Source organism: Arvicola amphibius, chromosome 8 (assembly GCF_903992535.2).
Source record: "Arvicola amphibius chromosome 8, mArvAmp1.2, whole genome shotgun sequence".
Lineage (NCBI taxonomy): Eukaryota > Metazoa > Chordata > Mammalia > Rodentia > Cricetidae > Arvicola > Arvicola amphibius.
In genome coordinates, this window is record NC_052054.1 from 49910524 (window position 1) to 49927962 (window position 17439).

General features: G+C 37.9%; 1 pseudogene; it reads right to left on the reverse strand.

The window, feature by feature from the left end:
- Window positions 1-392: 392 nt before the first annotated feature.
- On the reverse strand, window positions 393-3162 carry LOC119821704 (annotated as a pseudogene).
- Between the last annotated feature and the right edge of the window lie 14277 nt (window positions 3163-17439).

Below are 17439 nucleotides of genomic sequence, written 5' to 3' on the forward strand. Positions count from 1 at the left end.
TGGGGTACAGACCTAAACAGAATTCTCAACAGAAGAATCTCAAACAGCTTAAGGAAATGTTCAACATCCTTAGCCATCAGGGAAATGCAAAGGAAAATGACTCTGAGATACCATCTTACACCTGTAAGATTGCTTATGTGGGAGAGGATGTGAAGTAAGGGAGACACTCTTCCATTGCTGGTAAAAATGCAAACTTGTACAACCACACTGGAAATCAATATGGCAATTTCTCAGAAAATTAAGTGACCAGGGTCCCAGACTCTCTGACGCTGTATACAAGAAACTTAACGTTCTGCTTAACTTCCTTAAGGTTTCCAACAAGGCTGTGCAAGGGTCATATGTGTTCAAAGATGAGAAATTACAAGCCTACCTTTCAAGTTCTAGTAAATGACCTACAAAACCCCCAAGGGAGGCAATTCTGCTTCCTTCAGCACCCCTACCAGGCCTGGACCCAGGACGTTCCTGTGCTGCTTGTAGCCCACCTTACTAACTAGTGCCACAGTGCCCAGTTCTTTCCCCTCCCCAGAGACATGGAACTAGGTCTTGCTTTTGTAAGGGTCAAATGTGGACCTGATGGGGTGGAGCCTGAGCAGCCATGTTTTGTGAACACCACCTGAATCTGGACATCAGTAATCCTGAGCCTACTATGCTCTTCAGGTGAAGGTTGTTGCTGCTCTTCCCCTTTGCAACACTCTGGGTTGCCTTCTCGGTGACATCTACAACCACCAGTGAGAAGCTGCAGAAGCTCTGGATGCCGTATACAGCTTGGCTGCCTCCACCAACTTGATGTAGATTCTCTGTATCTGCTAAAGCTGGATTGTATTTTTTCATGGTCTCCCTCAGCTTCTTCTCCACCTTCGTCTTCTCTTCCAGGAGAGTCTTCTCTGCAGAGGATGGATCTGTCTTTGATTTACAATGACACAAGTTCCCTTGGAGGTTCTGACCAGTATTCTGTTTTGTAGCTGTGCACACAGGCAAGAAGAAAGCCAAGGCCCTAAGCCTGAACTGTGCCAGCCTCACGGATCACACTGAGCTGCAACAATTGCCCCTGTGGCTCCCAAACAGAAAGTCTTTAAGCTGAGAATGTCCTCACACTGTCAAGTACTCTGTTCTAGAATTTGAAGGTGCTTTCCCTTGCATTCACCAGCATTGGTTTTCTCTTTCTCTTTATTTACTTACACGAGTGAATCTATACTGCAATAGTGTTTGATCTCATTTCTTCTTCTTTTTCCCCAAATAGAAACAACAAAGCAAACCAAAATTTGTGCACTTGAACACATAACCCAAGAGAGAAAAATGGAATGACTTCCTTCATGTACTCAAATATCCTAGATGCAATTAGAACTTAACTCAAACATGAAGAATGATCTCCTCATAATGTCTTAGGTCACTTGGTGCTAGTTAGAAAATATTAAGCCATATTATTCTGTAGGCATTTTTAAGTAAACATATTTCTGAATTTATAGTAGATTAGCAGAAACTACCTTAGTAACTATTTTTTTAGGCAGTAATTAATTAAAAAAAAAAACACCTGATTTCAGATTTAGTGACCAGCATGGCACGGTAACCTTAAGAGTAAACCAGTTGCCGGGCAGTGGTGACGCACGCCTTTAATCCCAGCACTCGGGAGGCAGAGGCAGGTGGATCTCTGTGACTTCAAGACCAGCCTGGTCTACAAGAGCTAGTTCCAGGACAGGCTCCAAAGCCACAGAGAAACCCTGTCTTGAAAAACCAAAAAAAAAAAAAAGTAAACCAGTGGCACATATATCATGCTACTAATTCATGGCTCTCTGGTCAGACTTAAGAACTGCTCAACAAGTGGGAAACCATGCCGGGTACTGGAAACCTAGCTAAGTACCCAATGCTAGGGAAGCCATAGTTATTGGAAAAGGTTCTGCGAACACTAATTTACTAAATCAGCATAAACATTTGTCTTATACCCACAGATAAATGTAGTCTTCACCCCCCAAAGGAAAGTCCTCTTTGCAACAGATAGGGACCACTGCAGAAAACAAAAACCAACCAAGGTGCAGAGTTGCTGAACCAAGTCCCAATAGGTTCTACCACCAAACATTCCCATACCTACGCTTTAGGGAAGACTGAAGAAGAGGGAGCAGAAAGAATGTAAGCTCCAGAGGACCTGGGAGTTTGTCTCCTAGTAAAGCTACAAACATAAAGTCTCAACAACATGACTTCCCAAATACAAGCAGAACAAGCAAAACACCAATTAGTATACCCAAGTAAAGAAGGCAAAGCTCACAAGGCCTCATTCCTAACATAAAGGTTTATAGGCAATTAAGGAAAGCTGGGAATAGGAGAAGTGGTCTTCTTCATGGAGTACACCAATTGGTTGTTCAATGTCAGTCAGCCAAATGGTATAGTCATACAAATAAGATGATATGGTTATAATTAGGAATATGTGTGTATATACACATATACATGCGTGTAATAGCAGTTAAAAAGAGGTGGTGAAATTTGAAGGAACATAGGGAGGGGAGTATGGGAGACTTGGAAGGAGGAAAGGAAAGGATAATTATTCTAACTATATTATAATCTCAAAACTAAGATTTAAAACTCTACTTGTCAGTTGCTGTGCTGTGTTATAATGATAAATCACTTCATGCCATCCACTGTAGAATACAGCAAGACTCATTTTATAACACAGACCCAGTTAAAAGTCTAAGAATCAGTAGGTCAGTGGTGGTACATACCTTTAATCCCATCACTTGGGAGACAGAATCAGGCAGATCTAAGTTAATTCGAGGACACCATCTTCTACAGAGTGAGTTCCAGGATAGGCTCCAAAGCCGCACAGAGAAACCCCATCTCGAAAAACAAAAACAAAAACAAATAAGCAAACAAACAAATAGAAAATTCTGATAGTCTTTTCTCCCCAAGCATGGCTATTTTTCTCAGAGTACTCTCTTATTACTCAGGCCTGTGTCTCCTTGGTCTCTCCACAGTGCCTTTAGGACAATGCAGACTATAGCAAACTATATTGGCTTGGAAATCCTCAACATCTTCCTCCATTTCATCATCAAGAGGAAGAGGCAAATGCAAAACCCTGTGTGATTTGTGACCAGCAGTCTCTGTGCTCTGCTCTCCACATAGAAATGCATAGCCCTTAGCTGTGCATTGTTCTTGCTTCCCAATTTCATTCATGGAAAAAAAATGCTGTTTCTTCATAATAAAACAAAAGCTCAGATCTAAATTACTTTGGGATGAATTCTTGTTTTAGGATGTGAAGGCTCATACTCTTGACTGAATATAAAATAGGAGTAATTTGAATTCTCAGTTTTCATCTGTTGCCTTTATTTCTGGCTTTGAAATTGCAACAAACAGCACAAAGAACAAAACTTTTTCACCAGGAACATTGTGGGTATGAACCTTTATGAGTAAGGCTAGGCGGAGACTGAGGTATAACACATGTAATACACGAGGCTAGGACAATGTTTTGTAACAACAATGCATAGTACAATGTTTATGAAAAGTAAAAACAAGTTAATACGTAATCCACAATGAAAAAGTATTATCATTTTAAATACAGGCAAGTCAGTGGGCAGGATTATTCCAGCTGTATGCTGGGAGAAAAAGGGCAGATCAGAGAGAAGCCACGGAGCCACCTCCAGAGACAGACGTGCTGAAACTTTGCTGGTAGGCCATGATAGCGTGGTGATGCACAGATTAATGGAGATGGGTTAAATTAAGATGTAAGAGTTAGCAAATAAGAAGCCAGAGCTAATAGGCCAAGAAGTGATTTAAATAATACAGTTTTTGTGTGGTTATTTTGGGAGTCTAGGCAGCCAGGAACAAACAATTGGCCTCCTACAACATGTCAGGGTTAAAATATTGTAATATTTTTTCAATAAGTAAAAGGCAACAAACAACAATACTCATTTATGATTTTACTTGTTATTTATCATAAATGCAAAAGTCATTAAATTTTCTGCTTTTGTTTAATTAAAATTATATTATTTATCAAACATTGTGCTGGGTGCTCCCCTGCTTTATGCTGATGATTATTAGGCACTCAGGGTTTACATAAATTTGCATGTTTATTTTTACTATATTAGATTTTTCTGGCATGTTATTAAATATCTTTGAAATATTTACATAACTGATAATTTTCTTTTCATATTTAGATGACAGGATTCATTGATTTAATAAATGCTTCCAAATTCCCAGCTATAGATGCCAAATATATATAAAAGACTTTGATTGCTGTTTGTGTTGTATTTCACTTGCATTTCTTAGAGATGAATGAAGGTCACATCAAAGCTCCCTTTGGAGATGGCAATAGAGAAAGACTCATGAATGTCTGACTGTGTCACTTCTGCTACTGAACAAGTGTGAGATGTTGATCAAGCGCCTGGAAGTGTCCTCTTGCAAGTGTATTTGTACAAATCAAATATACATTGTCTGATTCCAGGTTAGAGAAAACCAAACAGGGCATATGGACCACTTGGGAATTCTTGCTGTATGCACATGTGTGCACTTTTGTATGTAACTGTTTGGTATTTAGTACATTGAGATATTAAGTGAATATTTATGTTTTCGGTGTACTCATTTTAAATATCAGTTGTAAATGGTTCTCCCTTTATTTGGTGTCACAACATTTAACACTCTTACTGACCTAATGTTCACTTAATATTTTTAAAAAATGTCTGCTGGAGGTTTTTTGTATTAATTTTTAGTTTTAAAGTATTTTAAAATAATGTACAAATTATTATATCTTGATTACTGTGTTTTCTGGTAACTCCTTAAGCTTATACCCAAAGCAAATGTCACCCTTGAGCCAGGCTTTGCTCAGCTCTGAGCCTCTGTGCAGCTCTTCTTGGGGTATCTGCACACACACTTCCATGCTGATGCTCTAGAATTGCTCCTCCTCCCATAATTCCCTTCTCTGTGCACCCAGGACTGAAACCTCAGTGGTATTTGATATTTTCCCCTGCACACCTTTACATACAATCAACATATAATGTGAACCTAAGTAACTAAGTTCCCTAAACTGCATGCCACATCCACTTTTTTAAGTAAACGCTTTTTTTTATTATTTTTATTTTTTTCTCATTTTTTTTTATTAAAAATTTCCATCTCCTCCCCTCCTACTCTCCCTTCCCTCCCCTCCCTTCCACCCATACCCCCACTCCGCCCCTCTCCAAGCCAAAGAGCCATCAGGGTTCCCTTCACTATGTTAAATCCAAGGTCCTTCCAGCTCCCCCTAAGTCCAGGAAGGTGAGCAACCAAACTGACAAGGCTCACAGTGAGCCCGTCCATGCTGTTGAGTTCATGCTCTTCGCCATTATCCTTGGTTTCTCAGTCCTCCTCCACCGTCAGCCACATTCAGAGAGTCCTGTTTGGTCCCCTGTTCTATCAGTCCCATTCCAACTGGACTTGGTGGTCTCCCGTTAGATCTGTCCCACCGTCTCAATGGGTAAATGCACTCCTCACGGTCCTGACTTCCTTGCTCATGCTCTCCCTCCTTTTGCTCCTCATCAAGACCTTGGGAGCTCAATCCGGTGCTTCTGTGTGGGGCTCTGTCATTTTCTCCATCCAATGCCAGGTGAAGGTTCTATGGTGATATGCAAGATATTCATGAGTATGGCAATAAGATCTGGACATTTCTGGCACCCTCTCCTCAGCTGCCCAAGGAACTAGCTGGGGGCGTCTTCCTGGACACCTGGGAAGCCCTCTAGAGTCAAGTCTCTGCCAACCCTAGAATGGCTCCCTTAATTAAGATATATAATTCCTTGTTCCCATATCCACCCTTCCTATATCCCAACCATCCTATTCCCCCAAGCCCTTCCCATCCTCCACTTCACACTTTTCTCTCCCCATCCTCCCAACCCCCAACCCACCCCACCCCCAAGTTCCCAATTTTTTTTTGTTTTTCCAGTTTATTTATTTTTTATTAAAAATTGCCATCTCCTCCCCTCCTCCTCCCCCTTCCCTCCCCTCCCCCCCACCCATACCCCCGCTCCCTCCCTCTCCAGGCCAAAGAGACATCAGGGTTCTCTACACTATGTTGAGTCCAAGGTCCTCCCAACTCCCTCCAGGTCCAGGAAGGTGAGCAACCAAACTGACAAGGCTCACACAGAGCCCATCCATGTCGTAGAGACCAAGCCCAACGCCATTGTCCTTGGCTCCTCGGTCAGCCTCCACCATCAGCCACTTATTTAAAGAGTAGTTTTGCCACACAATGTCAGCAGATTGGAACGCCTGGATGCTCGGAGAGTGTATACTTTTTTTACTGTTGTTAAATAAACTTTTTTTTTTTTTTTTATTTAACTGTCTCCCTGACTCCCAGTGTCTGAGATGCTGACACTGCACCTTCTCACTCCCTCCCCTGGGGAGGACATTAGGCCCCAGCAACAAGGTACTCTGTTTTAACAACTGATCTAAAATAATGATCCTTCAATGATTTGTTTGTTGATAGAATAAATTCTGTTACCAAAGTCAGACATTTTCTTTCATGTCACTTTGATGTCTTTGAGTGTTTTGCTTCTCTTTAGCATTAGCACATTGGCTGGATGGCACTCACTGTTTAAATGTTTTATGTAATTTATAATCAGGAATCCTTTGAGGAAGCATGCAGCCTCCATTTTCTATTTCCTAGAGTAGGTGCAGTGCTTAAATCTCTATACAAGTTATTATAATGAGTCCTCAGCATGCACAATGGCTGAGGTAATGAGTCCATTGGCACAGTGCCATCACATGAAAGAATCTTATGAAATACTTAATCAGTTACAAAGTAAAACCAATATTTTTATATTTAATACATGGAGGTGATACAAATTTAATATTTGATTTTTTCTATCACCATAAACACTGCACACTTTATGACAACATATTGTCAGCCATCTGGATTTTCTCTTAGGATATTTAATAACTATGAACTTAGAAACGTGATTAACTGGAATATATTCCTTTACAATAAGAATATTTTCCATGATATAACTGCCATTCTAGATTTCTATAATTAAATACAAAACAAAACATAATAAAAATTTTATAGACATTCACAAAATTCCTAGAACTGGTGGCTGTTTTCTCATGTCCCAAGCCCTGAAAACAATGTGCACACAGACACTTGTTGTGATGTGAGTAACATTTAGTTCTTTACCATTTTCCGAACATGTGCAAAAAGTGACAGGGATACTCCCATTATCTGAGAGTTAGGCCTCTGCTTTTAAAACGAGTGATAGGATCAGACTCTGACTATGCTGATGGATTTTTTTTTTAGTTCTTATTTAAAATTGGATACACTCCGGCTTTGTACTGGAGGCAAGAAAACATAAAATTTAGAAGTTGCAGTCACTCTCTTTCCTAGTGACATTTTTACTTCAAAGCACTGACAATATAAAGGCCGAGCCTGGCAACATTCTACGTCTCCATGATTTCATGTGTTTTCTACTGTGGCTCTTCAAATAGCAAACACTTTGTAAGACAATGCGAGAATTCCTCAAAGCAGTGCTGCTTTGCAGGCATATGCAATTACCACATATTTTTGAGAACCCTAATGTTCACTTGGTTTACCAAAACCCTTGCTAGAGATAGAATTAAATTCGTCTGGAAGAGTCTAGAAAAGGAGGGGTACAGAGCAAGCCTAGGAAACTGGAAAAATAGAATTCACATCTGGATTTCAGCTTTGGCATTGGAACCCGCCAAGGTCACTTAGAGTCAGTGAAACCTAAGTTATGTGGTAGGGAGCTGAGAGGCCTGTGATCTGGGTGCTGTAGATAGCATTAGCCCATGCTGATACTCATGCCCTCTACTGTGAAAAACCCTAGAAATGGAAGCCGGGAAATTTGCAGAGAGCATGATCAGTCCATTGTCTAATTCCAAGTTGTTCCTACTTTGCCCTGACACCCAACTCCACTCACTGGGTCACACTGAGTACAGCTAATTGTTCACATGCTCTACGTGTGTTTCTGTTGGACAGAGAATCACTTCTGCAGAGGTTTCTTTCAACTTGTGGACACAGTGGGATGGGGAGTTCATCAACTGGACAGACTAGCTGAATTTCTCTCTTTAAGGAACCAGAGAAAGGCCTTTGACTGTGACACTGAGCCTGATTATGTCTCCTGGATGCCAGCTCATGAATCACAGCTTGCAAGGAAGGCAAGAGCAACATGCAAAAGATAAGACTGGAAAGGAGAGCCAAAGTCAGAGCCGGTGGACAAATGTGGGATGTGCTGTGCTCCTTATCCTTCTGTGAACCAGTGGGACCTGACTGACCATTTCAAAGAGACTCATCACCTCATGAGTAGAACACACTTTTTTGACCTAGCAGGAGTGTCATAATCAATACTTTCACATGTAAAAGAGAAGTATTTTGGAAAAGGCACATTAAGATTTCCATAACCTAAAAGACTCACCTGAGTGTACAGTTCTACTGTTAGAAGCAAAAACAGTATGCCAGCTAAGTCTGTGACGGCTGTAGTGATGGAGGCATGTAAAGAGAAACCCCGCTTTTCAGAACATTGCATCTAAATACACAGAACCTTCCCAAGCAGCCCCGTGTGAATCATGCTCTCATTCATGTATTTGGAACTCAAATGACATGGTCTGCCAAGAGGAAGGCCCAATTATATAGTATGAGTAAATTAAAGCACTTAAGTGATGATGTGCTCACAAAGTACTTGACAGCACCAGTACAGCCTTGGAGTCATTAAATGGTTGGTTCACATTTGATCATATCTCGATTCCTACAATCCCACTAAATATAGGACATCAAACAGAATTCAACATTTTCACCAAGAAGTAACTTTCCTTAATCAAAATGTTTCTGTTAAAAAATATAAATGCCAAAAGCAATTCAAGTTATTTTTTTCTGATTATAAAACTAGAAGTCAAGGAATTGGATATTTTTAAATTAAAGTCATCAAATGTACAAGAAAAAATATTAAAGTCTTTTGGAGGGTAGGTAGTCTGACGGAGATGGCTTCTAAGGCTCTGGCTATCTTTATCTGTCTATATTGGGAACTTTCTCTCTTTGTGGGTATTCACCAAGTCATGCCCATTGTTGTTGTGTTAATCTTGCAGACAGTTCAATTAAGTAACCATAAATTTCTCTTACCCTCACACAGAATCGATGAGGATTTCTCCTTTGAACATAATGGTATAGTCTCAATACCTTTCAAAAAAACAGGGAACAAAAACAGACATTGGAAAAGTACTAGTTCAAAATAAGAAAAAAAATGAGAAGCTGTGGCCACACAGGTTAACACCCCAATTTCAAAAAATTTAATAAAATCAAGGCTCAGAAAGTTTGACATTGTATGACAATGTTTAGATGGGGCTGGAAGATGAACTGTGAAGTTCATCTTGGGATATAAGCTCAATACCTGTTGCTGACAACAACTGGCTTGAAATAACAATATGGAAAGCATTTAACACAGTAAGGTAACATTCCGTGTGCCTATCATCTGTCCCTCTACCCGTCTATCCACCCATCCACTTGTCTACCTATATAATTCCCCAACTCTACCCAGAAAATAGAAAGTGCCCTCTGTAGTGAGGAGTCAAGCAGGCCTGCTTTTCATCCCACCCAGATCCCACATGGCTAGCTTTACACCCGAAATAACAACACACAAATTGTATTCATTTAAACACTGCCTAGCCCACTAGTTTCAGCCTCTTATTAGCTAATTCTCACATCTTGCTGAACCCATATTTAGTAATCTGTGTAGGACCACGAAGTGGTGGCTTACTGGGAAGATTCTAGCCTGCATCCATCTCGGAGAGAAGAGTCATGGCGACTGCCCAGAGAGGCATGACAATTGACTAACTTCCCTTCTTCCCAGCATTCTGTTCTGTCTACTCTACCTATCTAAATCCTGCCGTACCAAAAAGCCAAGGCAGTTTCTTTATTAACCAATGAGAGTCCTCCATCAGCCCTCTGTGATAAAAATGGAAACCAAGAGCTAGTTCCAGGACAGGCTCCAAAGCCACAGAGAAACCCTGTCTCGAAAAACAAAACAAAACAAAACAAAACCTTTAGAAGCCGGGCGGTGGTGGCGCACGCCTTTAATCCCGGCACTCGGGAGGCAGAGGCAGGCGGATCTCTGTGAGTTCGAGACCAGCCTGGTCTACAAGAGCTAGCTCCAGGACAGGCTCTAAAAGCTGCAGAGAAACCCTGTCTCAAAAAACCAAAAAAATAAAAAAAAAATAAAAATAAAAAAAAAACCTTTAGAACAATTCTGATTTTATTGGTCAGCAAAAATAATCTAGTCACACTAAAAATTAAAAATGTACACAAATTCAATTAAAACAAATATATAATTCTTTAAAAAAGCTCAACTGACTTCAAATTCCCTCTTATCCAATCTCTCTCTACCAACCTTCTAGACTCTCCCTTGCCATCCTCCCTTTGATAATCTCAACATAACATGCACATGCACATTTTGCTTTGGTAATGTTTTGCCTTCCTTCCTTCTTCAGGAAGTCCTAGCTGCATAATCATGTGACATTGTTCACCCAGATGTCACTCCAGTGAGGTCTGATGGTCTGTTCTGAAATAATGTGCTGACACATTACTCTCCTTTCAGTACTCTTTGCTTCAACACTTCCTTCTTAGCACACATATTTTACAGTAACATGTATTTTTCATCCCAATTTCATGCATGCAGACTAACAAAGACACATATGTTCACTTCACATCCATCTCTATTATTGTACCGTATCCCACTGATGAAATTCAGATTACAAAAGTCTTTTACATTTTAAATAGCAATCTGTATTTGAATCATAATTGGTTTCTACCTCCCTTCTCATGGCATTGAGTTTGGAATTTCGGCCTGTTCTGTTCACTTTTTTACTTCTACTTCCTAAAATAGCCACAGGAATTTAGTTAATAACTCCTGCATATTGATCAAATGAATTTCTACAAAAAAAACCATGGAGAATAAATGATTAAAGAATGTGTTAAATCTATCATAAGAAAACGAGAATAAAGCAAATGAGAAATGAAAATTGAAAAATAAAATACAGACAACTAAATTGCATCGTTATTTCTGAAGTCTAAAGTAGATGGGAAGAGATGATATTTAGAATGCAGAATCATTTTTATAAAGCTGCCAGTTTTCCCTGGGCTAATTATACCACCTTCACTCAAAGTACTAATAAGGTATTGTACTGTAATTGGTGTGATGTGATTTCACTTTTATGCATAAAATGAGACTATATGATGATTATGCATAAAGGATAATTAGTATTCATTGCTCCATCATATGTTAAAACACAACATCATCTGTTATTTATACTGTGCATTGTTATGGACTATTACTGTAAATATGTGCTACATTTGTTTATGGTGTATTTGCTTAATGATGTAAAGATGTGCTGCTTTTCCTGCCTAAAGCACCTGATTGGTATAATAAAAAGCAGAATGGCCAATAGGTAGGCAGTAGAGGGATAGGCAGAGCTAGAGGGCAGAGAGAATAAGTAGAAGAAGGAGCCTGATTGGGGAGGAGAGAACAGAACAAGAGAAAAAGAGAGATACATGTCTGGCCAGTCAGGCAACTGCCAGCCAGTTAGACATGGAGGAAGCAAGAAAGGTAGGAAATACAGAATGAAAGAAAGGTGAAAAGCCCCAAGGCAAATGTAGATGAAGAGAAACAGGTTAACATAAGTTATAAGAACCTAAACTAAGGCTGAGAATTTATAACTAATAATAAGTTTCTGTGTCCTTATTTGGGATCTGGTTGGCAGGCAAAAGAAAGCCTGCTATATTATATTATTAGATTTTGATTAGGTTTTTGAATTAACATGCACATTAAGGATCTTATTAAAGAGATTTAATGCATACTTTTTTTTTGTTGATCATTCTCCCCAGCTCACACTCTAGTTCTGGTCATCCTCGCTCTCATAGCTTCTCCATTTAAAACACTAGTTTTTGAAAGTTAAATAAATGTAGAGCTCAAAAAAGAAATCAATTTAAAAATATCAAAAAAGAAAGTGTGAAATGAAATTCTATAACAAATCTACTTTTGTTTTAATTCAGTTTACTAATTACTAATGAGTTTAAACTTTTCTTTGCAATTTTTGTACTTAGAAGCATTGTCTTCCAGAAATAGTATGTTTTCTAACATTGTATGATTTGTTTTCCCATGTTGGTAAAATCATTCCTTCTGGAATTTTTTTTTATCATTAAGTACAAACGAGACAATGACAGCTTCATCTCTGACATCATTTACCAGTGTACATAATAGCTGTGCACTTCCTTTGCATACATGTTTCTTAGATATGAATTGAACATTCTTTAGCATCTGCCTACATCTGTATTTGTCTCTGTAGATCTGCATTCTCTCTATCACTGCTTCAACTACTGAATTTCATTAAGAAGTTTGAAGTTCTTTTTTACACGTTGCCTTTTAGTAGATTATATAGTTCTATACGAGATTTCTCAGAGATTTTATATTTGTGTCCCTCTGTTTAGCCTGCTCTTCCTAAAGGCTTAGACTACTCAAGGATAATTTAAGATATAAGGCACTTTTATTGTTACATAAAATTGGCATTTTGATCTGACATTGCTATAAATCTGAATGAAATAATCCTTTGGCATTTCAATCTGACATTGTTAACTGCCAGCTTACATTCCCAATCCTACTGATTTCTATTTTAAGATGGGATGTAATACATAGCAGGGCTTACCTCTAGTTCAAGCTTCTCTAGCCTCAGCCTCCTGAGTTTTCTCTTTTTTTACATTTTTTATATTACAGAGCTACCATAGTCAGCTAGTAATTGACCTCTTTATAAAAGCATTTTTTGCATCTGGGAATGCTGCATGTTTTTGTTTGTTTGTTTGTTTGTTTGATTTTGCATTTTGGAGCTTTTTTTGCAATTCTGAGGCAGACATCTTGACTTCAAGGATAGACTGCATATCCATTGTAATAATTTAATATTAATTGAACTATGATGTTAGATTCCCTACTGTATGCTGTGAATGTTTTATTATCATTCATTAGTAAAGCAGTTGTTTTGGCCTATCGCAGGGCAGAATATAGTCAGGCTTGAAGATATATATATATATATATATATATATATATATATATATATATGGAGAATTGATAGAGTCAAGGAGATGCCATATAGTTGCTGACAGAAGAAGGCACTAGAACCTTACTGGTAGACTACAGCCTCGTGGTGATACACAGGTTAATAGAAATGGGTTAATTTAAGATGTAAGAGCTAACTATGAATACACTTAAGCTATTGGCCAAACAGTGTTGAAATTTTTATAGTTTCTGTGTGATTATTTGGATTTGAGTGGCTGGGAAATGAACAATGAGTCTCCACTTACAAAATTAGAAGTAAATCATTAAATTCATTGTTAGGTGTTTTAAGAATTTATAAACTTAGGACCAAGGATGAAACAGTGGGTTAAAGCACTTGCAGCCAAGCCTGATTGAGAATTTGGTCTCCAGGCTCTACATGGTGGAAGGAGAGAACCTCCTCTAGCAAATTGCCTCTACCTATTGTATCCTATTTTTTAATATACTTTCCCAATATCTTTCAACAAAAAAGAATGCTTAAAATGATTACAAAAATGCAGGGCCTAGTGTTGAGGTCTCCATCATGATGCTGAGCAAGCCTACTCTGCCATCATGATCTATGCCTTGGGGTCAAGGATTGGCTACCTAACAGGGGCACAGTGCAAGTTAATGATGGAATAATAGGCAGCCTGTGGACATGTTTTTGTTAACTTTGTCCCATGCCACAATGTACAAGGGCAAAAACAAGGCAAAATTTTAAATGTATATTGTTTGTCTCAGGTCATATTATATAAGTAAAAATAAAATTTGAAGGTGTATTATATCATTTTTAATTAATGAGAGGGAGGAGGAGGAGGAGGAGGAGGAGGAGGAGGAGGAGGAGGAGGAGGAGGAGGAGGATATTGCTATTCTAGGTCTTTAATTTATGCTTAGTGATTTAGTGTACACATTTGAATGTTTGGCAGAAATCACTCTGGTAGGAGAAGGCATAATAAATTATCCAGAGTTCAGCAAATTGCAGTTTGTATCCTAAACATATGTCTATAGTTATCCTTTGGAGAATTGCCAAATGGTCCCCCTCATTCTGTAAAACCAAGGGTAGTTTCTACAACAGCAAGGAAACAGAAAAATTGAACCCTTAATTGTTTCAGGGAAAAAGAATAAGAACCATATCTTTACTAGAGTATTTTTAGGTTTTAAATAAAATTCAGTTTTCCCACCAGAGCCTGGATGCAATAAGGATGGACAAAGAGCACAGCATTCCCTCTCTTTCCAGGCCACCACGATGTAAACTCCTGTTTTACCACACCCTTCCCACCACACTCAGTTGGATCATCTAAACCTAAAATAAGGTTCTTCTTGATTGAAAAATTAACACAATGTGGTAAATCAGGTTACAACAAATATTATTTCAATCACTCTTCCCAAACTAAGTATACAAGTAAACTTCAAAATAAATAAATTTGATGATTCATTTCCTCCCAAACAAAAGATGTCTTTTCCTCGACTGGAATACTTACTTGAATGTATAAGGGGACTGGATAAAGTAACAAGATAATCTTTAACCTATGAAATCTCCTGCTTTCTACTTGAAATACTTGCCTATTCTCCTTTAATATATGATATCAAAACATGGTGGCATGAAACATAACTATTATTTCATTTACCCATGATATCTTGGTGAGAACTTTGGACTGTGTCCAGCTTCTGTTGATCTCATTAAGGTTCATCTTCCTACCTTACTTCCCATGGTGGGTTAGCTGGTACTGAAATCTGTATGATGCCCCCAACAACATACTTGCCACTTTGACTATAATGATTTCAAAAAATAAGTTTGTTTCCCTTCATGTGTTGACCTCAGTGCCTTAAAAGGCAAAGAATATAAGTCTAGACTTAGAAAGGGACAAGAGAGTTTCTGCCACATGACCTTTGTTAAAGACACAAGACTAACACACACAGAAAATCCTTACCTGATTTTGCATCTTGATGGACAAAAACAACCAATCTGTGTAGGAAAAAATGTTAACACATAAATATAAAGAATTATTAAGAGTTATTGCTAATAATTTGCCATAGTTAGCAACATAAGAAGCAGGGTTTTTTTAATGCATTGACATTGTAGGTATAAAAAAAAAAAAAACATGGTACTTTTGAGGTGCCAAGCTGATGAAGGATGGATTTCTGATGCTTAATCTTGAATGTCCACTTGCTTATATTGATAAGTATTTCTAGGATTAGTAAAACACATCTCTGGTATGCCAACAGAGGTATTTCCAGAGATGATTAAATAAGGAAGGAAGAGTGGGTCTAAAAGTGGGTGGCTCCATCCCACATGCTAGGAAGCTGAGTCCAACAAGAGTGGGCAGATAGCACAGGAATTCTTTCTGTTTCCAGGCCACCATGAGGTGAACTCCTCTGTTCTACCACACCATTGCCAACATGCTGGACTAGATCATTTGAAAGTAAAATGAAGCTCCCGTCTTTGAAAAAGAAACATAAATATTGAAGAGATAAACTAGATTGTAGCACACATGTTTGTCAATCACTCCTCATCAATTAAGTAAACTTTGAAACATATAAATTTGGTAATTCATTTTCTCTAAAATAATATGAGTAGCAGGCAAATCCTTTTGAAACTATTTCTAATCCACCACTTCTCTCTCAGTCTGTGTCTGAGTTCTTGGTTGAGGATGATGGCAGGGGAATCATACATGTGTTTGTGTTATGTTAGTAATTTCAATAAATTGCTACCACAATACAACAAAAATGTTAGATATGAGTCAACATAAAAACCCTCTTAGAAATTTAAAGATGATGAGGAAAAGCAAAATTGCTTTCTAGTGGTAAAGAATTGTCATCATTTGTATCTGTGTATTAGACAGGAATTAGGAGAAATACTGAACTGTCTTCACTGAAAATTATTTATCTCACAGATGCCCCTTCACTTCGATGCAGAATTATGTAGAAATGAGATGTATTTCTCTTTAACAGTTAGATTATGCATTGATCCAATGCCATCTTGGTAAGAAGCAACTCCGGAAAATAAATTAAAATGCTAGCTAGGGTACCTGAAGTCCATCATGACCAGTTCCCATGATGTAAAAGGTGTATGACGGCAACAGAATTGTATTTTAATGAGAGCAGTAAGTAGATCTGAGTGGGGAAAGGTGCATGGCTCCAGGCGAGGAAACTGATGCAAGTTGGGTACAATTCTGGGGCAAAGAAATTATTGCAAAGTTAAAGCTAGTGCTACATGTTCTTTTATAAAAGTCACACATATTTAATACATAACCTACCTTTATTAACTAATTCTTTTACACACAGAGGAATTGATACCTGTGAGGTTAAGATGTCTTGTTCACAGCTACATAGTTAGCTGCCAATAAAAAGAAGGGATTGAAAATCTAGATTGCAAGCTATGCAAATGACAGAACAGCACTTTTCTCAATTAGATATTTAAAATTCATTTGAAATGATTTAATACTCACCTGGTTACCTACTTTTCTTACTTAGATATTTAAAATTCATTTGAAATGATTTAATACTCACCTGGTTACCTAATGGCCCTTGTCCTTCCTCTTCATCTGGGCAATTGGTCAAGTCTACCCTCCCCTCTCTTTTGTTTGATTTGGATAGAATGGACACTAGAATATTGATGGGAGATTAAAGAACTCTTACTGACACTTAAATTATACTATAAGGATTACTTTTCTTTATAGTATAAACACAACTAATCCCCTATGTCAGACAGTTTGTAAAGAAGTGTTTTATTCAAGTCAAATAATTTTGTGACATCCTTAGGCATTATCAAGAAAGAGAATCCTTTAAACTACTGTTGACATATAACTAATGGCATATTAACACTGATTAAATAAATGAAATGCTTCTTTGTACCTAAATAGCAAATTTCACTATCTTTATTATTGATCATTTATAGTTAGGCATTTAGAAATTTAAAAAATATTTTGAAATATTATGTTTTGAAAGTCATTTTGATATAAAAAATATTAAGTAAATAATTCATTTTAAGAGTTTTAATTATATCATGCTAATTTTATATTTAAGTGTTATCATAGAAAAGTCATTTTCAAGAGGGAGTATAATAATTAGAACCAACTAGAATAACACATTCTTTTATCGTAATCATAGACTGAATCCAGTCTGTAAGATGAGTGTGTGCAGTTCTCCATGGCTCGAGTGAGCTGTCATTTTATGTAAATACGTTGTCACTGTTGAGCTGGTTTCCCTGCACATCTTCTCTAATTTAGCAAATATAGATTGGCATAAGTAAAGTTAAGGTTAAATGGCAAATGGCTACAATGAACACTTGATAGATCATGTAATTTAAATAATAAAAAACATGATTATAAAAAGAAAAATAAACATGTCAAACTTCCTTGAGTAAGGGTTTACTTTTTCTAAGTGTTTACAGTGGAGCAGCTGG